At 44.5% G+C, this 23645-nt stretch overlaps 1 protein-coding gene across 3 annotated transcripts in view; it reads left to right on the top strand.

Annotated features, from left to right (window-relative positions):
• Positions 1–23645, top strand: part of RCAN2 (regulator of calcineurin 2) — a 241183-nt gene that overhangs the window by 79818 nt on the left and 137720 nt on the right. The window lies entirely within an intron of this gene.

Genomic DNA, 23645 nt, shown 5'->3' with positions numbered 1-23645 from the left:
CTCACCCATCAGTCTGGGACTACTTCACCAAACAACCAAATAATATGAGTGGACGAGAAAAAGAGCCATCGACTGACTGCCTTCCAGGCCCTGGGATAGAAGGAAGTCTCAGACCCATGCTCCAGCACTTAGACAGAGGGATTTCGAGTCACGTTTAGAGGTCTCTGTCCCCTTTGTTAGACAGTGAAGGTCAAGGGGAACCCAGATTTTGTATATTTGTCGCTGAATCCTGCAGCACTTAATTGTATACTTAATTTCCAACTGAAATGCTTTCATTTTTATTTCCCAGAAACCATCACCTACCTGTCTAGTTTCTTTGAAACATAAAATAGAATAAAACACAAAATATCAGGGATTGAAGTGCTGTTCTTCACACTGAAAGGTCCCTGATAATTGGTAGCCACACCAAGGAAGTAGCCTCTGTGAGTGGGAGATGTCCTCCAAAGTGTTCACAGCCAACTGCTGTTCAAGCGCAGGCTGACTAAAAGCAGGCACTGAGACCTGCTTCTCTCTGCGGATCATTTGTCAGCATTAAGAGGAAGAGCTGACAAAAACATTTACTTAAAATTGCCCAGAAACTCAAACAGCTGTCCTTGGTCTCCCTTCCAAATCACCAATGCCAAGAAGGCTGAGTGGTCAGTGAGGACTGAGCTAAAGGTTTATTGCTTTGATAAACACACTGGAAGCCTAGGAAAGAAATGAAAGCAGACCGAGGAAGATCTGCCAGAATTTAATGACATTTGCAGGCACGGCTTTATTTGAGAAAATTATATCTTTTTTTTTTACAAGTGTGAGTGGAGCCCCTTCCACCCAAGCCCCCAGGTCTGCATAGGACAGTGGGGCAGATCTGTGCACATTACAGTTTAATGCCATGTGCAGTTTTTTACTGAGAAGTGGGTTTCACCCAGCGATTGTTTAATATTTGCAATGCACTGGTGAGACCATAGTTTTCTTCAGAAGAAAAATTGCTCGAATTTTGGGAAAGTGCTTTTCTCCCAGGGTGTAGAAAAAATGGAAGAACTGTGGGATAGTTGTATATGGGGTTCTTGCCTTTTCTACAGATTCCCGTGGGGAAGCTGATGCAGCAATGCGACCACCAACCTGCTTCGTGTCGGACGATTCGGGTCTCCGGACCCCTGCCCGCCATGTAACTACCAGGTTGGCCTTGGTCCACCTGGGCAACATTTAGCGCCCCAGAGTTTGTTTGTATTACATTTAAAGAGGAATCGGTGGACACAAAATCAACATGTTTGGTTCCCATCTGAGAACTACATTTGTAAGTTATTAAAGGTATACTTATTTTGTGGGTTCTATTAAATTTGTAGAATAAGTTTTATTTCAACCTACATTTAAGATTTTAGTGTAAACCTAGGAAGGTACTCTAGACCTGGCTGGAGGGCAAATGTTAAGAATAGCTTAACATTTCAAGAACAGCTTTAATGGGAAGGTACCCAAGAGCATGAACGAATATATGCTAAGGTACATACTTTGCGTACAACAAATTACCTTGATGTAGCCCCGTAGGAAAAAGCATTTGGCAGTTATGCAATTATAAAGATTACTATTTCAAGGCAGCATGGTCTGCGATCAAAAGAGTAATCATTTCCCTCTTCCAGATCGCCTCCTGTAGCTTACACCACTGCCTCCCCACATCCCGCAACACCAATGAGAAGCAGCCAGTCCTCTTGCCTCAGAGGCCTGCACACCTGCGCTCCCGGTAGCACTGTGGCATTATCCTGGGGCTTGGGGGACATTTTTTCTTTGGTAAAACTGTTGTTCCTGTTAACAACTCACTTTATAGCAATCTACTTTAGGCAGTACGGGAGCAGGTAAGGGTGGCTGGGGAAGACAAATAGATTCCAGATTCCATCCTTTGTTGGCGCATCCCACTAACCGGAATCGAGCCAGCAGGCCGTGGAAAACACACACCCATCTAGGCCTATAGCACACACTTAAAGTATTTTTAAATAGCACATAAGTGCTTGGTGATCACATGCTTGTCAGTAAGCTGCATCCAGCTTTTTCAAGTTTGTTTCTTGTGCTTGTGCTACTTCAGCCTTTCAGATACAAACAGTCTTAATGCAGGGGTACCTTATTAGTGGCAACATCACCTATTTTCCCAGATGACAAGCACTATTAAAAAAAAAACAACCCTTATGTATGTATGTATGTGTTTCTTTATATGTGCATCTATCCACATTCTCAGATACCTTTCCTGACTCTAGGCCTCTCTTGTGAGTTGTGCAGCGGAGCTTCTGTAAACCTCTGGTTCCAGGGCCTCGGTGGGCTGGGCTTTGGGGAACACAGTCCGACTCCTCCACGGAGGCGGTGGAGAGGAGTTCAGACATCGCACATCCCTGGAGCTCTCCTGGGAAGGGAAGGAAGACATTAGATTTCACAATCACTATTTCCGTGTCCAAGGAGTTACTGTATTTATTATTTAGCATTCAAGTGTTGCAGTTTGCCACAGAAAGACGTGCTGACATTGGTGAAGGCTTCAGGGAAATGTAAGGAGAGATGTTAAATTAACACCAGTGAATTCCAGTTGTAGTTTGCAAGTTGCTTCAAAACGGACCTGAGCCTAGCAGATTGGTGGGCTGGCAGGTGGGCTTCCTTTGTTGTGCAGATGTCCATCAACAGCACGCTGTCTCCTGGGAGGGGGGGTGAGGGGTCTTCTGCTGTGCTTTCCCCTCCCCGGACCTTTCACTGACTTTGATAATTAGAACTGCTTGAGGCATCCAAGGATATTCTGTGAGGGGAGGCACCCAAATTTCAACCCTCTTTCCTCAATTCTAACTGTAAGCAAACCCTTGGGGGTGCTGACAAAGGCCTAGTGGTAAGAATAGGCAACAGATTCCCCAAAACGAAGCAGAAAGAGACAAGACTCCAGGCTGGGTCGTGCCCACGTTGGAAGGACAGAGGAGGAGAGGTGATTCTGGGGCCCTGAGGTTCTGCCTGGAACCTGTGGGCACATTTGGGCTGCACGGAAGTGCTTCCTGAATGAACAGAAGGGGCGGCAACTCCACCCCAGTGGTCAGCATTGGGCTCCTTGACTGAGCCTAATTTAACTCTGAAAACAAGTCTGTTTGTGCCTTTGATTAGGCTAAGCTGGTGGTCCTCAGAATTTGGTGTGTGTAATAACTAATCACTAGGAAACTGGTTAAAAAGCAGAGCCCGGGCAGGGTAGCTGAGTCGGTTGGAGCGTCGTCCCGAAATGCCAAGGTTGGGGGTTTTATCTCTCTGGTAGGAGCACATACAAAAAGCAAATAGTGAAGGCAGAAATAAATGGAACAAATCAGTGTCTGTCTCTGTCTCTACCTCTGTCTCTCTCTCAAAAAAAAAAATGAAAAAAAAAAAAGAGTCCTGTGTCCTTTTCCAGCGATTCTGTAACAGTAACCTGGACTGGGGCTCAGACATATGCATGTTTAACCGTTAACAATTTATCAGGTTCTTTTTCATTTGGGTGATCTGCGGAGGGTGTTTTTTAAAAAGTGCCATCCTGCCTTAGGGACCAAAAGCAGAGGGAAACCGGCCTCACAGCTCTGTACACTGAGCTCTGTGATGTTGTCCCTCACTCGGTCTCACTGAGAAGGTGAAGGTGAAGGTGAAGGTGAAATAGGCCGGCTATGAGCAGCTGTGTGCGGCGCTGGAGGACGACGGGAATGCGTGGCAGTGCTCGCTGCAGCCAGGACATTACGGTGCCCTCTTATCACCGAGACACATCGTTCCTCCTGACTCAGGAACATTTTATATTAAAAGCGCTTTGGTCGACTGATCTGGGAGTCTAACTGTTTTTAATATAATTTCCGTGAGGAAAAATGTATTTGGGGTTCCAAATAATCAATTTCATCCCAAACTTTTGGAGCTGGATCCGCCCGTCTGTTCGGGACATCCCGTGCGGCATCTCCTGGTGTGTAAGGAGCCCTGCCGGTGCCTGTGCAAACACAGGGGGCGCCTGCGACTCCGAAACCCTGTTTCTCGTTCCTGGCGCTTTCTGTTCTTTTTTAAGGTTACCTCTAGATACTTTTTTGTTTGTTTGTTATTATCAATAGTATGAGTTTTGAAATTGTCGTTTTCAAACTTGGCACTTTAGAAGGAAAACGATTTTCGTAGGCCCCCGTCGATTTCATATTTTTAACAATGTGCTACTTAGCTGAGCGCAACAAAGACAAATAAGGCACTAACTCTCTACACTTGTTGCTTTTATATAAGATCAAAACAGATTTATGAATTCAATACAATAAAAAGTAAGAAGCTATAAATATTAATTGAGTGTGACTAACGAGTCTCTTTGCTGAAGTTTAACCGCTGATCCCGGTGTCGATCGGGTACTGACTGCTGAGGGCAAGTTCTTCCGAGTGTGGCGTGCCCGGTACTCTAGGGCTTTCTCCACTGGCAGTTCCGCACGCCCTGATCTGTGTGCAGCGGGCTGTGGCCTCTACAAGCTACAGACACATGGCCTGTTGCCTTTGACTTTCTTTCCTCACTTGCCTGTAAGAATGAGGGAGTAGAGATTGTCAGCCTTGCAGACGTGAAAGTAAATGCAAGTATGAGCAGTGGTCATCGCTGACCTACCGCCATCATGCAGACCATCCAGAATGTCTCTGTGGTACAGGAAGGTTATCAGCTGAAGGAGAACCCACGTCACAAGCCCCCACGGTGGTTGTGGATCACTGTGAAGACATGTTGGGGACTTCATCTACTCACCACCGTTTACAAACCCTGGTCCACAAGGAACTGGGCTGAGCATTATTTTTTCATTGTACATTTATTGCAAATGTAATAAATATTCATGGTAGACATTTTTGAAAATTGAGATAATTCAAAACTCACCACACAGAGAAAACCACCATTAACATTTAAATATTTGTGCTTTCCCTATGCAAATCCATATGCACATATATTGTTGCGGCTCTAAGAATTATTTTTCGCTTAGCAACCATGGAGGACAGCTTTCCAAATAACTACTGACTATTCTTCTTCAGTAACATTTTGCTTGTCTTTAATTTGTCAATTCTGGTTAACTTTCAAAATGTACTTAACAAGCCACCTGTTTGGATGTTTAGTTTCCACTTTTCTGCCATCATGAACTGTGCTGAGATGAATGTGCTTATTCCTAAGTTTTGGCGCACATAAATAATGAGTCTGTTTACTTGTGGGGTTATCTTCTCCTAGTATTAGAACTTCTACTCAAAGAAAATGGAAACTTTAAAAGATTTTTGCACATCATAAAACTGATAATTTTATGAATCAATCATGTTAAAAATGTGATGGTGATAACTTAGAGCTGGACAAAGATCCAGGGCTCCAGGGATAATTAAAAACTATTTGTTCATTATTGGCTACTTTGGGACGGGGAGAGATGACTTGAAAGGTTTTAATATTATAGGACCCTAATTTGTCTACATGTAAAAGGTCTATTATTTTTAAATGAATTAATACATGGTTTTTCTTTAAAAATTTACTTTGAAATAATTATGGACTCACAAGAAGATGCAAAAATAGTACAGAAAAGTTCCATGTACCCTTCTGCTAGCTTTCCCCAAAAGTAACATCTATGCTATTTGTTAGTACATTATGAAAACCAGGAAATGGACATTGAGATTATACTATTAGCTGGATTACAGAGTTTACTGAGATTTCACCAAGATTTTACATACCTTTTTACATGCTTTAAAATACTAATTGGGTGTGGGGGGGTTCCCGTGAGACTGTCCCACGTGCAGACTTGTGTTACCACCGCAGCCACCAGAGAGGACCGCTCTCTCACTGCAGGCGGACCCCCTTCGATGACCCTGTACCGTCTCCCGTCCCCTCAGCCTCCTGGCAAACCCTGGCTAGTGCCCATCTCTATAACTCTGTCAGTTTTAGAATCTTACATAAGTGGAGTCACTCTAGGGCGTTTGTTGGTAAACGTGGTAACTTCAACAGGCCTAGAAGGTATATCCTAGGTTGCTGTTTACTGTCTGGCTATGAAGGTTACTATAACGAGGATCAGAAAGAAGAAATGTCTTTTTGAAATTGTTAAAACAAACAAAAATCCCTGGAAGAAAAATGAATTCTATTCACTTTAGTATCTCTAGCATCATGGATGATATCCATTGTGCGGAACAGCCTGTATGCAACAATGACTGGCCAATCAGACTGGGCCCCAGCTGTAAATGGTCGGCACAGCTGTGCCAATGGATGCAGCTGCATCGCCACCCTGCCTGGCACCTTAGCACAGTGCCAGGGAAATGGTAGGTGTAGTTTAGCTTGGGCTGCTATAACAAAAATACTGTAGACTGGTTGGCTTACACAACAGTTTCTTTTATGTATTTCTCCCAGTTCTGAAAGCTGAGAAGTGTAAGATCAAACTGCTGTCAGATGTGGGGTCTGGTGAGGGTCTACTTCCTGGCTTTGCAGGTGGCTGTGTTCTTGCTGTGCCTTCACATGGTGGAGAGAGAGAAAGGAGAAGCAAGTTCTTGCATCTCTCCTTCTATGGAGAGAAGGAGAGACAGACTAACCCCACTCCTGAGGGTAAGAGACCCTGGGGGAGTAGCCCTCAGTGTTATTCACTGTAATAAAGAAATCCAGTCTGTGCTTGGTCCTACTGCTTCCATAGAACTTAAATTTAATCTCTTCTCGTCAATAAGAGTGATTCCAGCAGATGGCCACCATCCAGCCAAGTAAAACAGAAAAGGACTGTGGAGTTCAATTAGGGAGCAAAGACGTTAGTTGAATCTAATTGAGGGATAAAAGAAATTAGCTGCGACTTGGCTAAAGGTACAGAATTTCCTCTACCTAAATTAGGTGATAAAACATTGAAATAAGCTTATGATAAAAACTGAGTGAAGATATAACTTGAAACATAGTCCAGGAAACGTGTGATATGCACAGCTGTGAAACTGAACTGTGCTGGGATAAATGGGCATAGGGCCCCCTGTTGACATAGCACACAGACCTCAACGGTCAGAAAGCAGTCAGCTTCTTCACCTGCAAGTGGCGGAGAATCAGCTTCGAAATACACAGGGCTCAGATCCCATGTCTTGATATTGAACTCCACAGATAATGAGGCCATAAGCCCTGAACCTTTGACCGAAGGAACACGGCACCCCTGGTAGGATGTTTCCTCCTGAGTTGGAATGACTTTACAGCCCACGGAACGTGTTAAAGGAAGCGAGGAGGTGATGAAATGAGCCAGCTTCCTCAGTCTTCATGCTTTTGTGCTAAGCTTAGGAATATATCTCATCATGATTGATTTTATTTGTGTTATTTCTTATTAAAGGCATTTGAAACAGTCCAACTTGTTAGATTATCTGACAAATTTGCCTTGAGATTTTGATTTAAAACATATAATTAATTTTAGACATGTTACTTTATTTTCAAAGGAGTAAAAGAATTTGGTCACATTGTTTTTTAATATTTAAGAGATAAGTATTTGATACAGCTGATCATTCCTCCCTTGCTGAAACATTTTCTTCATCTGATTCTTGGGTCTACCGTACTCACGTCTTTTTCTTGCTCCTTTGCTGATTCCTCTTCCTTTTCCCAACCTCCAGTTAAAGTGCCCTGGCTTCAGGCGTGGACCTGTTCGTCCTGTCTCCGTGGCCCCATCCCATCTCATGGCTTTAAACACCACGGATACACGGATGACTCACAGACGCTTGTATCTGGCCTGGGTCTCTGCTTTAACTCCCAACTCTTCTCCTTGACATCCCTACTTGATGTCAAGGCCTCTCAAACTCTACAAAACTAAACCCAAATTCACGATCTATTCCCACCACCACCTTATCACAACCCTGGCAACTTCTCTCAAGCCTTCCCCATCTCAGGACCTAGCAGCTCTGCCTTCTGGTTGGTCAGGCCAAAGTCTCGTAGTCATCCCCGAGTCTTCTCTTTTTCTCGTAAGGCACATCCAGTCAATCAGTGAGTTCCTGTAGTGCTGCTTCAAAATAAATGATTCCTGCCATTTTCATCATGTCCGCTGATTCTACTCCAGTTGGACCAAGTACTCATCTCTCACCTGGGTTACCGCACTTACCTGTTAACTGGTCTTCCTGCTCTGTCCTGATCCCCATACAGCAAGGAGAGAGATCCTGTTAAAATCTAAGGCAGGCCCTGTCTCCCCTTAGCTCGAAACCCTCCAATGGCTCCCATCTCACCAAAGGTAGTAGTGAAAGGCCCATGAGGCTCCTTATGGTCTACTTTTATATAGAAAACTTAAAGGGAAAAAGAAAAATAGAGGGCACGCAAAAGATAAAAAGGCTAGCAGCATCTATAAATTCTCTAATAAAGTCAGAGAAGAACTTCCACTTGTTTATTAAGATCCTGTAGCATTGCCTAGATGTAACCCACGTCTGTTCGCGATCTCCAACATGCGTCTGAATTCCTGACTTCTGGACCTGGTTTTTATCCATTGGCCCGTGTTCACTAATTATATACCACTCTGCACCTTTATTCCTCTAGCACACCCAGCCACATTTCAAACTAGTAAGTCCTGAGTGTGGAGCTGGCATAGGCAGTAATGAAAAGTAGTTCAGGGCTTACTCAGCACATTTCAGTTTACGCAAACGCCAAGTCATCGGGACTCCACTGATGCCTCGCAGTTAGGAACTGTGTATAAAGACCTTATGTCAGCACCTTTTCCTCTACATTTACTGCTGCTAAAGAGTAGAGGCCATGAGTTCCGCCAAAGACGTAATGCTGATCACCGTTAATGACGTTACACTATCACTTCCTTACCAAACAAGCATGAGCTATTGTTGGAACAATGCACTTTGAATAGACACTACCAGGCATTGTACAAAGCATGAACCATGGAAGGCTGGCTGGTAGCTCAGCTTTCAAACATCAGTCATCTTGCCCGTTGCTTGAGCAGTCGGACCTGAAGTCACAGGCCTAAGGACGTAAGGTTCTACAGCATTCAGACACGTGCTATTGCCTGTTAAAGAGATGGAGCGAGATTTATTGGTATTAATGTCAAAGGCTCTTCTTTTCACCCAAAGTGTGCCAAGCGTGTTGGTTACGTTGGCAGTGGCAGGCAGGGGAGGAGGTAAGGGGAAGCAGTGCCATTGGTAGACTGACAAGAAAGCAGGCAGAAGGAAGAGAAAATGGAAGGAGGCTTTAGGAGGCAAGAGAAAAAGTTGTAAGTGGTCCAGCATTCTATGGAGAAGCCGGTAAGTGCCAAAGAAGGAGGACAACAGCAGGGAGGAGTAGAAGCCTAGGAAAATGAGCGATATAAGAGGGAAAGAGAAAGCCATCCTTTAGTAACTAGTTGTGACTCTTGTTTACTCCCCTGGTGATAGGGGACAGGGTTCAAGTATACACGCTAAATAAAGCAATCTACTCCTTTGTGGAAATGAGAGTATTTAGAAAATGGTGTGTACTGACATCATTTCCATGAGAGATGCTCGCACCCCGTCATTTCCTGTGAAACAGGAGATCTGACGAAAAGGGGTAGTGGCTGTCATTTTTGTTGAACACTTGTTTCATGCCGCTGACTGCCCTGAGCGCTTCCTTCGCATTATCCCAGTCATTTCCTACAGTACCATGGGTCAGCAGCACTGTGCCCACATCAAAGAGTCAACTGAGGTTCCGAGAAGTTCAATAACTTTCCCATAGCTAGTGTGGACCTTGGTATTAAATTCATGGACATCCACTTCAAAACCCCACGTGTAAACAGTATACTAAGATCTAATAACACATCAACATTTAAAAAATACTGGGAAGAACTTAAAGGTCATCTAGTTCCATTTTCAAATTCTAGTCTCTGAACAATTTTAGCCTGATGGTGAAATTTTTGATGGTCTGTTGCAGAATTAGAAAAATAAGGCCAGTGTTAGGAAATTTAAATATAACCAAATTTACTTAACTGAGAGAAATTTTCTTCTGATATTGAGTCATTCTTTCTTGGGAGGTCTCTAAAAAATGATCTTTCTTTAATAAAAAGATGTTAAATAGTTAGTAGGCTTTTCTGTTAACGTACGTAGAAATAGAAACCCTTAGATTGGATGATGTTATCATTGATCCAGTTTTACTCTCTACTCAGGAATTCCCCAACGGAGCCCCGGAAGCTGGACATGCAGATTTGTTGTGAACATTTCCAGCAAGAGTTCATGCTATCACTTTTCGACCAAGTCCGTGCTCCGTTGGGAGGAATTTCTTCTTTTGATTGAATTACAATCTTTAATTAATAGAATAACATAGAATAAGAATATCCTCCTAGACCTGAAGGCAAATGTGTGAGGGCAGCCACTGTGCGCAGTTCTGTCCTTCCACTCTCAGAAATTATTCCTTGTTTACTTGTCCGCTGACTGTCTTCCCCGTCTTCCCCTAAGTGTCAGCTCCATGAGCACGGAGACCTTTTCCCCAGCAGCTAGGACAGTGCCTGGCCCACACAATAGGTGGCCAATCAATATTTGTAAAATATGCTTTGTAAATACATTTAATACATATTTGCTCCGTTTACCAATACAGCTCATTCATCCTCTACTTGATGACACTTCAAAGATTTAAATGCTTGAAGCCAGCTCTTACGTCCCCAGTACGTGGTCTTCCTTTTTCTGAACTAAGAAGGACCAATCCTGTGAATTGCTTCACCTGCAGTAGAGTTTTCAGACTCCCGCTGGTGTTCCACCATGGTACCCACTCCAGCGAACGAATGTAGTGCCTAAAGCTGAAGGCAGAGCACCATGAGGCTTGGCCATGGCCCGCGCCAGGGTCTGTTTCCTCTCTGAATTGCATAATGTGGCTTCGGTCTACATTTCTAAGTCACATTATGTGGCTACCCATTAAGCTGGTAATTGATGACATCTCCTAAACCTTGCGTTTATTTTCCTGTCAGGCAAAGTCTCTACCATTCGGCAAAACTTAACATTTATCTTTATCACATTCCATCTTGATTTTTGACTCTTCCTTCATTTAGCCTGTTGAGAGCTTTTTAAATCTTAATTTTTCTTTTATGTATTTATTCAACCAATAATTCCTGAGCATCTGCAGAATGTCAGGCCCCTCTTCAAAGCCTCCCTCCTCTCCAGCTCCCTGTTGCCTGTGGACACACTCTGTATTGTCACCTCCCTGACCTGCTACACTCGCTGAGTTCACATCTAATAATCAGTACTCTTGTGGTTCCTAGTTTAATCAGCTATCAATCCTGCAACTTTCGCTGTCCTCTAGGCCACTCTGGTCCTTGGGATGGAATTAGACACTTTCCACGCTTTTGTTAGCTCTTGCTCTCAAGGTTTGGAATGTGGCCCCAGGAACAGAGTAGACGGTCCACTAAAGAAGGGAGCAAATGGCTACGCACTCCACTATTCTACAACCATGGGCTGTAAAGTCATTCCAACTCAGGAGGAAACATCCTACCGAGGTGCCATGTTCCTTCGGTCAAAGATTCAGGGCTGTGGCCTCATTATCTGTGGAGTTCAATATCAAGACATGGGATCTGAGCCCTGTGTATTTTGAAGCTGATTCTCCGCCACTTGCAGGTGAAGAAGGTGACTGCTTTCTGATCGTTGAGGTCTGTGTGCTATGTCAGCCTCATAAACAGAGATGCCCAGCTTCCCCAGGGTCAGGCGCCGTAACTCTCCCCCACCACTGTGGTTCAGCACATCCTCCTCTTGCACCGGCCTGCCCTCCCAGCCTGGCAGCTGAAGCTTAAGCAGGCACATTTCTGAGACCTCATTATGTGCCAGGCACTGTCCTTGGATGATTTCAATCAATCCTCACAATAGCCTCAGGAAGTGTAGGTACCGTTATTATCACCAATTTGTCTGAAAACGCTGTCGTAGGGGAAGCAATTCAGGGGACTGATCATATTAACAAATGGGGAAATGTGTGCAGGGAGCTTGTGTGACCTGCCCAAGTCCAAGAGCTCAAGAAATGGAGCTGGCATATGTGCCAGGCTCCCGACTCCACAGAACAAACACACAGGAGCCTGGCTGGCCTGTGCCTCGGCCTCCTTTGTCCAGGGCTGCCCCGAAGTCCTCTTGTCCCTCCTGCCATTAGTGCGGCTTCCATGACCTCCAGATACTCCACGGGGACCTTTACGTATGTTTTTTCACTCAACGTCCTACAAGAGAGCTGTTATTATCACTATTTTATATGTCAGGAAATGGAAAAAGAAACTTTCTCAAGATCAGTATGCCTCCAAAAATGACTCTTACTGCTCACGTCCCAATAATACACTCCTTTAATCTCCCCACTTCTTAGTTCTCTACTTAAAGTTATTCCCAATACTCCGCCTAGGGCAGTTCCTTGTACGAGGGACAGACATGAGGTTAACATGGCTCAGCTGGACTTCTGTCAAGTAGTGAGTGGTTGTGATTACCATAGATTTTTGCTTATTTTTAATTATAACAGGTCACTAACTAAACAGAAATGAATATGTAAAAAATAAAAGAGGAAGACAGAAAAGTTCCGAATGTCACACTCCATAGAAAGCCTACCTATAATTAATTATGTTTCATGCAAAGCAAAATAGAAAGACTTGATATTCCGTTTGGAGAGGCCCAGCCCTGCTGTCCTAAAAGGACCTGTGTCCTAAAAGGGCCACAGTGTCGTGAGAACATGATCCTGCCCATTTGTCTCCGAATATTTATAGAACATGAACAGTTTTGAACAAGGTTGTCAGGTAGGAACAATTTCACAATGCTACAGAATCAGGGGTGTAGAATTTGCCTTCTCTCCCCATCCTGAGTTTTCTTCTAGATTCTTCCACTTCAGTAAGATTATTCTCTGATATCAATTGCCTTAAAATCTCCTCCGGTTTTCCTATGATCACATCTTCAACTCTTTGGCTTGCAACATCAATCAAACATTTTACATCTAAATATTTTAACCAGAATTTATTCAGAGAGAGTGACTCGGTCAATTTTCAGTTTTCCTGTCTCAGATATGATGTTATTTTTTTTTGTGGTTTCTCTTTGTTCTTATCATTCATAAGGTAAAGGACCACCATCCAGGTGGGTGTTTAACAAAACCACTCTTTATGATGTGGTAGAGAAAGATTGCCTGCATCACTCTAGCCTCCACCCCCAAATCTTCCGCCCTGGTAGTGACCCTGAGAGGCGCTTTGGCAGTCTCGGTACCCACCGGGCTAACATTGCTCTGTCAGAACCTGGCAACCGAATGGAAGGCACGCCTCTAGGTCTCAGTGGAGACAATAGGCAGGCGGCTCTAAGGCCACTGCAAATCTATTTTCTTTGTATTTTCAAGCTACATGGAATCACCAGCTTCAGAACGGCAATAGAAGAGTGAAACAAACACTGATTGTGCACACGCAGACTACGAAGCCCTGGACGAGGAACTGGGAGTGCAGAGATAATAGCAAATCATCAAGCCCTGGAGGAGCTGGTGATAGACCAGTGGGGGAGGCTGGGACCCAAGCAGATACCTTCACCATCATCAGTGCTGTGAGGGGCAAGCAAGCAGAGTGTTAAGTGAGAGAGGGCTTCAGGTTCTGGGGACCATTCCTGAATGATATAATTCTTTTTTTTTTTCAATTACACTTTACCTTCCATACTATTTTGTATTAGTTTCAGGTGTACAGCACAGTGGTTAGACAGACAATCATATACTTTGCAAAGCGGTCCTTCTGATATTTCTGGTGCCCACCTGGCACCACACATAGTTATTACAATCTTATTGACGCTGTTCCCTATGCTGTGCTCTACACCCCCGTGACTGTTTTGTGGGTACCAATTTATAATTCTTAATCCCCTCACCTTTTCTACCCAGCCCCCAGCCCCCTCCCCTATGGCAACCGGCAGTGTCAAGGAGATAATTCCAGAGCTGACTCTGCAACAATGTATAGGAGGAGAAGGGCATTCCAGTGAGAGGGAACAGCGTGGGGGGAAACAGACAACTGTGGAGGCCTGAAGCAGCAGGGTGGGCTCAGGTAGCTGCAGAACATTTGCTATGATCTGAATGCAGAGAAGGGACCAGAAGAGACAGGAGGTGAAGCTGCAGCACACTTCACACAGAGCGCTGCTGCCTGCCCCTGTGGCGCGCCCCTGTTTTTTCTCAAACAATTAGGGCAGTACTTGCCTGACTTTAGTCTTCTGGCTCTTTGGGGTTGGTTTTTGTTTGTTCGTTTTTTCGCTTTCCTCCAACATTGCACAAAGAATTCTCTGCCTCTAGAGTTTTGATTCATTTGCATGCCTTCATATGTTTTACATTTCTGCTTCCTCGTACCAGTGGTGCTCTGCCCTTTCCAGTCCGTGCGTTATTTATAGAGGGAATGCCAAGATGCAAATTAGGACGGGGCGATGGCGCCTCCTCTAGGGATGCTGTTCCTTGCCTGTTGTGGATGCTGCTTGTGCTCCGATTGGCTCCCCAGTGCCCTCTTCACAGCTCTGTACCTCTCTTACCTATTTCCTTGGGTGGAATTGTTCTCTTGTGCTTGAATATACTTAAAACATTTTTGAAGCAAAGCGTTTAGTGAAAGGGCTTGGGCCTTGAAGTCAGAGAAACCCAGAGGTTCTTTCTGTGATTTAAAAAAATGTTTTATTAGGGGAAATTTCAAACATGTGCAAAGTAAGGGCACTATGCATGATGAACCCCTTAGAGCCTTTGCTTGGCGTCAGCGGTGACCAGCATTCGGCCATTCTCGTTTCAGCCATCGTTCCAGCTACCCCTCGTGCTTTACTAGATTTTTTTTCAGTGCCTCATATGCCATATAAATTATATACACATTGTTATGCAAATCTTAACTTTACAATTTTGACAAATGTATGCATTTGCATGCCCCGCCCCCTTTCACAATGGCGGATATGCCTGTTTCTCCAGAAAGTCCCCTTGTATCACTTCCCAAGCAATCTGTCCATCCCCCAAAGGCAAGCGCTCCTTGACTGATTGCACTTTAGATACGTTTTTCTTGCTTAAGGATTTCATATAAATGGAACATGCAGCCTACATAATTGGTTCGGCATCATGTGACAGGCTTAGCTTTCAGTTTCTCTTTGTATCTATGTGTCCTTGGATGAGTTATAAGGCCTCTTCTATCAAAAGTTAAGTGGGCTTTGGGATAATAGAAATGTCTTCTCAAATGCAATCTAATGCTAACAATGTGGCACCTGGGATGTGGGAATATGAACACCTTTCAGGTTTACTTCTTGTCTGAAAAGATAGTTTATATTTGCTAATTTTTACCAATAAATGGTTTGTCCTCAAATGTGATACCTGGATAGGCACATGTATTACTCAGCATCCAGCCAGGAAAACAGTCTCATACCAGGTACTTCAATAAAAGGAATTTAATACTGACTGGGAACTAGTTTAAGGTGTTAAAATAGCTGAGAAACTGAACAGGCCATAGTGAGGCAAACCAGGGATTAATAAAGCAGTAAACCACCCCCTCCCCGACTCCCAAAACTGAAGAGCGTGGGGGAGAGGTGGTTTCCCCAGTGCCCAGCAGGAAAGGCCACCAGTGGGTCCTGGAACCTCGTAGGAAGCCGCTGGGAATATGGAGGAGATGCAGCCACTGCCAGGATGCCTCCTAAAGCCGACATGGGCAGGGTGTGGAGATAGACCCTCCCTTCGTGCCGCACCCAGTGTCCTGCCGATGCATGCAGTGTCCACGGAGCCTGGGAAGCAGCAGCAGGAGTCAGTGATCCACAGTGCAGAGTAGTGCAGGGAGGGCAAGGGTCAACAGGAAAATGATAAGCACGATACATATATTTGCCTAATGTATACATAACACATATAAAATAGGTAGATAATATAAAAATTGTACTAAATAATTAGCACTTGAGATAATTCTTTTTAAAAAGAATTCTTTTTTTATTCATTTATTTTTAGAGAGAGGGGAAGAGAGGGAGAAAGAGAGGGAGAGAAACATCAATGTGTGGTTGCCTCTTGTGTGCGCCATACTAGGGACCTGGCCTGCAACCCAGGCATGTACCCTGACTGGGAATCGAACCAACGACCCTTAAGTTCACAGGCCCGCACTCAATCCACTGAACCACACCAGCCAGCGCTCACTGGAGATAATTCTTACCTTCCACAGTAGTACTGGCCAAGAGACCTTTCTGCCATGAGGGAAATTCTCTGTATCTTAACTGTCCCTCTGATGCTCATGAGCCACGTGAGTGTGCTGAGCACCTGAGAGGTGGCTAGCGCAACTGAGGAACTGAAGTTTTACATTCTGTTTGATTTTAATTATTTACATTTAAATAAATGACTAGTGGCTACTGTATTGCAATTTTAGCTTGCAGAACATCATCCATTCATTAATTCCATATGTATATTTAGTAAGCATTTTTTGAATACCTGGTGTGACCCAGACACTGTGTTAGGACCAGAACTATGCTTCCAATCTTAAGGAACTCAAACGTTTCTTATCCAGCAAGAAGGATTTAAGAAGTTGTATCATAAGAGTTATTTCCTTTAGAAAGAGCAAAGGCTGTAGGAAGAGGAAGCAGAAAACTGCCCACCTTTACGTTTTTACTAGGCTGTTCCTGACCTCCCAGATATCCTTCCTCCCTCGCTCCTCTTCTCTCATTTCACTCTTACAAATTCTACTGCTCCTTCAAGACATACCTCAAGTGCCTCTTCCTCCACTGGTCTCCCCTGGTGCTTCAACACCCCTCTCCCCCTGCACAGACCCACCACTGCCCAGGCTGCACGAATCTCTTCCTTCCTTTGAACTTCTGGGGTTGTAACTCCACTGTCATACTTTAGGTTGAAGTTCTCAACCTAGATTTTTCTTTTTACTAGACTAATTGCTCCTGGAGGGGAGGATTCAGGTTGGCTTTGTCCCACACAGGATTTAGCAACAAATACTGCATATGATAGGTTCTCTGTGCTGTTTCAAGATGGTGCTGGGACCCAGGCTTCAGTTTCCGCACCCGTAGCTATTGATGGGTGAGCACATTACTGTTGGAACCCAGGCCCTTCATCTAGGAGGTAGCTCCGTGCTGGACCTCTCGAGGAGGAAGTTTTCCTCAGGATGTTTTTTTGTTCTAACATGCTCCCGGGAAGCAGTTGTAATGAAAAGTATGCTATCCATTTTAATTTCCATCTGTAGAGTATTCTAGTCATCTACAATTAGAACTTATTTTAACATTGTGTTCTAGACTACTTTCTGTGGGGTCTCATTTTACCTAAAGAATGCAGAAATCCTGTAAAAACACAAGATGACTACAGTGGTATTTACACCAAATCGTGAACTAGAGAACGTTACTAATAGAACCACCTAGCAGACAATGTGGTTTTTCTAAACGGAGCTGGATTGCCTTTTGCTGGGTTTGTGCCATTTGCACACATGCCGCTATATTTGTTTGAGTTCCCTGAGTACAAATGGAACTGTTTTCATTCCTCTGGGAATTGTGATCCTGTGCTCAAGGGGGAGTAGTCTGTCCTACCGTGGCTTCCTGGGGGCTCTAGGGCTTAGCCAAACAGTTTCCATGACTTACACTAGAAAGTAGCTGGAAGATGGATGTGAAATCTCCACTGGGAGCTCTTGCTGTGTGGGAGGTACTGTTCTAGGTAGTGGTGTAGGTATTTAACAAAGAATATCATGTAATACCCCCAACCCCCTTTTACCCAATTTATAGATGTGCAAATCATAGCATAGAGAAGTTAAATGAATGAGCTAAGATCAAAATAACTATGGGAAGGCCATCTGATATTCCAGTCCTATCCTTAACCGCCTCACTGCCTCCCACATGAGCATACAGACCTTGGAAGTCATATGTTGGAAGTTTGGACAAGGTGTGTCACGCTGCTTAGGGGCCGGTTCTTTAATTCCTAGGCAGCCCCCTCTGCTCTGAGTGTGAAGGTGCTTCTAAGAGCTTTTGATCTCTGGACACTGGGAAGCACAGGCCTGGTGAACAGAAGCCAATGCCTCTGGACGGCTGTTTTCCTCATCGGGCAAGTGATTCAGCCAAGAAGCCCTTGAAGACATAGCTTTGACAGATAAGATAAAAAGTACCAAAAAGAGCTTAGACAGGACAGCTGTATGCTGTCACCTCTGGTTCAAGGTGAGCATTGGGAACGGGATGCGGTGACCTAGGCTAAAGTTGAATCATTGGACAGTGGTCCTAGCAGAGAGGAGAATTCCTGTATGGACTGAGCTTTCCCTATGAGATTTTTATTTAATGGGATAATAGCCATTACAGGAAGTTCACTGCATATAAAACTCTTTGCCTTTAGGAGAACCAGAACATGCAGTAGGATTACTTTATGAAGGCTGGACACCCTGGTACCCCATTCAGCTTGTATTCCTGTTACCCACCTGGGCTTGTAGAAAGGGAGACATCTCATGTTCATTCTCACTGAATTCATTTATTGTCACCCCTGCTCTCTGTTTATAGAGTCTAACTCCAGGGGCTGGATGAGTGAACTGAACCAGAAGAGCAGTGCTCAGAGCTGGGAATGGGTGCCCAGAGAGATTCAAGGGGCTTGTCCAAGGTCATGCAGTTCCTCCGTGGCAGACCTGAGATTAGAATTCAGGTTTTCCGATTCTCCACTCAAGACCCTTCCCAGGTATTATCCACCTGCCTGAATTTTTCTCCTTGCTGTTCATAGCACAGAAATCCAGACAGCAGAATAGGTCGTCTTTCAACATTGTCTTCAGTCTTTTCTGGAATGACACGGGGCAGGGCATGTGCAAACGCATTCATGTGTTAGACTACGCTGACTATTCCAATCTTTTCACATATCGCCACGTTGAAGTGCGAGCTGATTGGGAACATGACTGGGCTTCCCAGAGACAGGAAACCTGAGTGTATTTTTCCTTATATCCAGCCAATAATCCTATTTTATTCTTATTTAAAATAACTAATGTGCCCATAGTGCATGTTACAGGATAGTGCATAGTTCTGTCCTTTACAAAGCCTTTTTACATGTCTTATCTCTCTACATCTGTGTAACAACCCCCCTGCATAACAAAAGGGCAAGTGGACTCAATCCCCATTTGTAGATTGAAAACCAAATTACTACAAGATTACGTGTCACAGCTAGTTAACCAGGACTCCGTTCTCTTCACTCCTAGATGGGGATTTATGCTTGAGCCTTCGCAGTAATGGTTCTCATCCTGCAGGACTTCAGAATCCCCTGGAAGGCTTGTTAAACACGGATGACTCAGTGGGTCTGGGGTGGGAGCTGAGAACTTGCATTTCTAAAGAGTTCCCAGGTGCTACTGAAGCTGCTGGTCTGGGGGCCACACTTTGAGAACCACTGTTCTGTGGCTTTGCCGTAATGTCTTTGAACATTTGGCAAGGAGTCAGTCCCTCATCTGCAATACTGAAATCCCATAAGATCTGGACACTTAACGTTTTTCTCCGGAAAGTGGGAGCACACTCCGATGACCGGTACCAAGGTTCAGGAGCAACGCCTGACCTATACCATAGGGGAAGCTATGAAGAGTTTTTCTTTATCTCTCGGTGTGACTGTTCAAACAGTTTGCTACAGATATGCTAATATGCTGGATTAAAAGGGGAGCCCCCGACCTTCCTGGGGGGTGTTCCATGATAGGCATACTATAATTCCTTTTAGAATCTGAAAAACTCTGAGGTCAAAAAGTGCCAGCGATTTCAGACAAGGGACTGTAAATCTGTACTAACCTGACCAAAGGGATTGTGAGCTTTGCTTTTTGGTGCTGCAAAAAAAAAAGCCATTTTTAGACAGCCAACACACTTGAACTCAATAGATACCTTTGAAGACATCCTTTTGGAAGATTTTCCAAAAGCTTTTGTCCTTCAGCTGCAGAAATGTTGCTGCCTGCTGAGCTGCAAGAAAAAGTCAAGCAGTCCTTCCCCTGTTACCTGCGCAAGTCCCAAGGACACGGTGATCTGAGATGCGTATTTCCTGAAGCTTAAGTGCGTTTAACGGGGATGCCATTAATAACAGTACGCTTTTGACCGCGCTCCCCGAAAGCTCTGATGGTCTACCCGAGAGAGCGGTGTCATTTGGCTGCAGATTGGAGTGAAGGGGACAGAGAGGAGAGCTTAGTATTTTTATTTAATAAGGAGGAAGCTTTAAATCATGAGGCAATTATTCAAATCTCTCAAACATCATTTATTATAAATGAGAATGCTTCTTTGAAAACTATTATAAAATCATAAGGAGCATATTCATTAGGAAACATCAACACATATTGTGACTGAGTTACAGAGGAAAAAGAACTAAGCCCCTCAATTCTTTTACCTGCAGCTCATAATTTGTGTTCTAGTCCTAGAATCGTCAAGGTTCTATGTCCCTGAAATGATGTAGCTGTGGTCCCTACCCACGCTTTCCGGAATCCTCTCCTACGGATGGTGCTGGAGAGAGCTGGAATAGCATCTCTCCAGCACCTGGAAAGGATGTCATCGTTGTCAGAGAGTCAGTCGCTTCACAAAGGTGCCTCCCAAACAGAGAGTGTCGTGACTGCAAGCGGTCAGCCGCTCTTCCCAGGAGGCTCTGTTTGCTGTGTTTCAGACGCAGCGGGCTTCCTGTACCCACAGAATCAGAAAACCCCCTCTGCCCTTGGAGACATTTCTCCCAGTGTTGTAATTTTCACTCACCTGCCTCCTCTTTTCCAGCTTCACGTACACTCCTCAGCTAGGGCCAGAAGGAATTTGAATGGATAGTCATATCACCTTACAGAGCTTAGCGTGCCCCTGTTTGGCTACAGTGCTCCGGGAGGCCTATTTTGAATGTCAGGTCACTATTCCATGCAAACGATTTAATTCAGTGTGCACTTTAGGTTCAGAACCCTCTAGATACTCCCAAAGTATGATCCGTCCAATCTCCCCAAAAGAGTACCTCTCTACTCCGTCAACATTACAAGCGAATACATTGGCTGAATACCTCCTCAAAATGTATACCAGTTTTGTTATTAAGAAATTCTGTTCTGGGTTGGGTATCTTCAGCGAGGAATAGGAAGTTTCCGATACTCCAGTGCCGAGCACTGTTTGGTGGGGCTGCTGCGGCACTGATTTGCCCATCTGGCACCCTGGGGACATCCCGGTCCGTGTGACTTGTGCTCTGAGGCCCGTGCAGTGAACAGCCTGCACCACCAAAGGTGGCGGCTCCTTTTACCGTCTCACACTTTGCAAATGAATATTCTGAGAACACAGGATTCATTGAACCGTCATCAAGCCCATACATTCCCCAGACATGCGAGATTTACATAAATCCCAGGTTATTAATACTCTCTGAAGCCTGCCTCTCCATCAGGACAGGGTCACCATGCCAGAAGACTGGACCTCGGGTAGAACGACGATAACAACAGCACCTACCACCCTCCGAATGGCCCGGGCCTTGGGCCAGGTGTTCATTAGCTTTGCTGAGCAGCCTCTGGCTCCAGATGTCAGTGCTGAGTAATGCTTATTAAGTTGTCTTTCATCACATTCCATTCTCTTTCTCATGTTTACTCACTCCTAAGGAGCCATTTATAAAGGACAAGCTTTTACTATTTGTAAACAAACCATGAGACCCATGGCACCTGGAAGGAGAGTCAGCCTCTCTGAACTGGCATCATGATTAGCAACTGAATGGCCATCAGCTTGATTGCAGGAAATTAGCTAATCAATCAGCAAGATTTAGTTAGTGCCTACTGTGTGCAAGCTGCTATGGCATACTGTGGGATGCGGGTAATTGTGGGAGCAGCTGGCGTTTTCTGAGTGCGCGTGCTTTACACAGGTGGTGGTTATTTTAATCTTATAACAAGTTTTTGAGCTCATCATCAGTATCTCTATTTTGTCAATGAGGCGTAGAGCAGATAGAGTAACCCAAGGCTGTATAATTCATCAGCGGTCCCAGGGGGGTTTGAACCCAGGTCTTTATGACTCCAAATTTTGTGCTCCAAAATAGTACCCTCCACTGTTCTTCCCTCCCTGACCTCCTAGGCTGCTCAGCATCTCCCCCTATCTTTCTAACTCGTAGTATAATGGACTGATATCGTTACAGGTAAAGTGAATGCAAATTTTTATGAAAAGCAAGAAGTAAGGTCCTTATTTATGACAACTGAGTAGTATTGATAGCATCAATTGGGAGTGACCTCAAGAGGCACTCTGCCCCACTAGCTAATTTCTGCCAGAAAAAGACAGCTGGGTTCTTTACGTTGATGGTCTCTTTCAGTTAGTTAATAATAAATAATTCTGTACACCAAGTCCCTTGTTCTTTTACCTGGGCTACACTTCGCAGCTGACTCACCCTGCCGGTTCTGCTGGGAATTCTGCTACTCCGATTAAGTCACGTAAGAAAACATGATGGAAGGTTTCTTGCTGCCAGCATGGGGCACTGCCCACTCTGAACATTTTCCAAGCTAAAGTCCTTTCCACTAGGCTCTTTGGAGATCTCTGGGGTCTTAATTAAATCCTTGAACCAGCGCTTGAGGGGCATCCAGGCTTCCACTGCAGCACGCCAGCGACTTAGTCAGTAGGTTTCCCTGAGCATTCTACTGGGGGAGAGTGTGTTTCAGCCCCTGCATTTTGCAGGAGAGAATGTCAGTTCTACCTTTCCCTCATTTACATGCCAGCCCTGGTCTGGAGCCTCCAGCCTATCAAACATGGGCTTCCGACCTTGAAGAAGAAGCATTATGGGAGAGAGGCAGAAGGAGCTGGGTCCCCCACTCTGCATTAGGTATATTCTAAATTGTGTGGTTGCTTCAAGTTAAAGCTTCAGAAGGCAGCATCCTGGGACCTCTTCTCCTCAAGGAATTCCTTTGCATTTCTCAAATTGTTCTAGATACAGCCATATAAAAATCACATCCTTTTTTGCAGTATTAATTGTCATGGAGAACAATACCCTGCCTGTTGCCAAGTGCTCTACACAAATTTCCACATGAGCAACTACCTTTAAAACTTCTGCCAGGAGGGAAAAAGAATCAAAACTTTGCTTCTGTTGACGATGTGATCTGCTTCCTCGTTTCTGATAAGACCTTGTAACTATTGCCTTTGCATTTTAGCGCGGGGGCCCGGAGCCCAGTCTCAGTGATGGCATCGGCCCTTAGGATCTGCTTTTACGTGTCAACTTTTATGGTGTCAGTGCTCTAGTTCATTCTCATTATCAATACTCAAAGAGGATTTTGGAAAGAGGCAAAGAACAGGTTTTTGAAATTCAATAAATGATTATTGAGTGCCGACTCTGTGCTGGGCATTGTGTAGCAGGGGGAAGAGGGTTCCTGGGAGCTGAGTTAGACACAGAATCACAGAGAATCATGACCTAATGAGCTCGCCACATGACAGCAGGCAAAGCTGACCGCAGCGTGCCCCTTGTTGGGGGCACAACCAAAAGGGCTGGGGAGCAGAAAGAAAGGGGCGCAGAATCACCTCTGAGAGGAATTGGTCCTTTTTCCAGGAAATGTGGTATTTGAGTAGGACATTGGAGAATGAAAAGGGATTAATAGATGAAAAGCGAAGAAAGGCATGGCAGGCAGAACAGGTACAGTGTCACAGAACAGAGGTTGGCAAACGACGACCCGTGGGCCACATCTGGCCACCAAATGTAGGGTCTAGTGTTAGGAATGATTTTTATACTGTTAAATGATTGAAAAAATCAAAAGAAGAAATATATTTCATGACAGGTAAAAATTATATGAAATTCACATTTTTGCTTCCAAAAATAAAATTGTATGGGAACACAGTTACACCCCCTTTATTTTTTTATGTATTGCCCGCTGGTACTTTCACACTACGATGGCAGAGTTAGGTAATTTTATTTATTTATTTATTTATTTA

The sequence above is a fragment of the Desmodus rotundus genome, chromosome 11 (assembly GCF_022682495.2).
Source record: "Desmodus rotundus isolate HL8 chromosome 11, HLdesRot8A.1, whole genome shotgun sequence".
NCBI lineage: Eukaryota > Metazoa > Chordata > Mammalia > Chiroptera > Phyllostomidae > Desmodus > Desmodus rotundus.
This window is presented reverse-complemented; position numbering and strand designations above follow the sequence as displayed.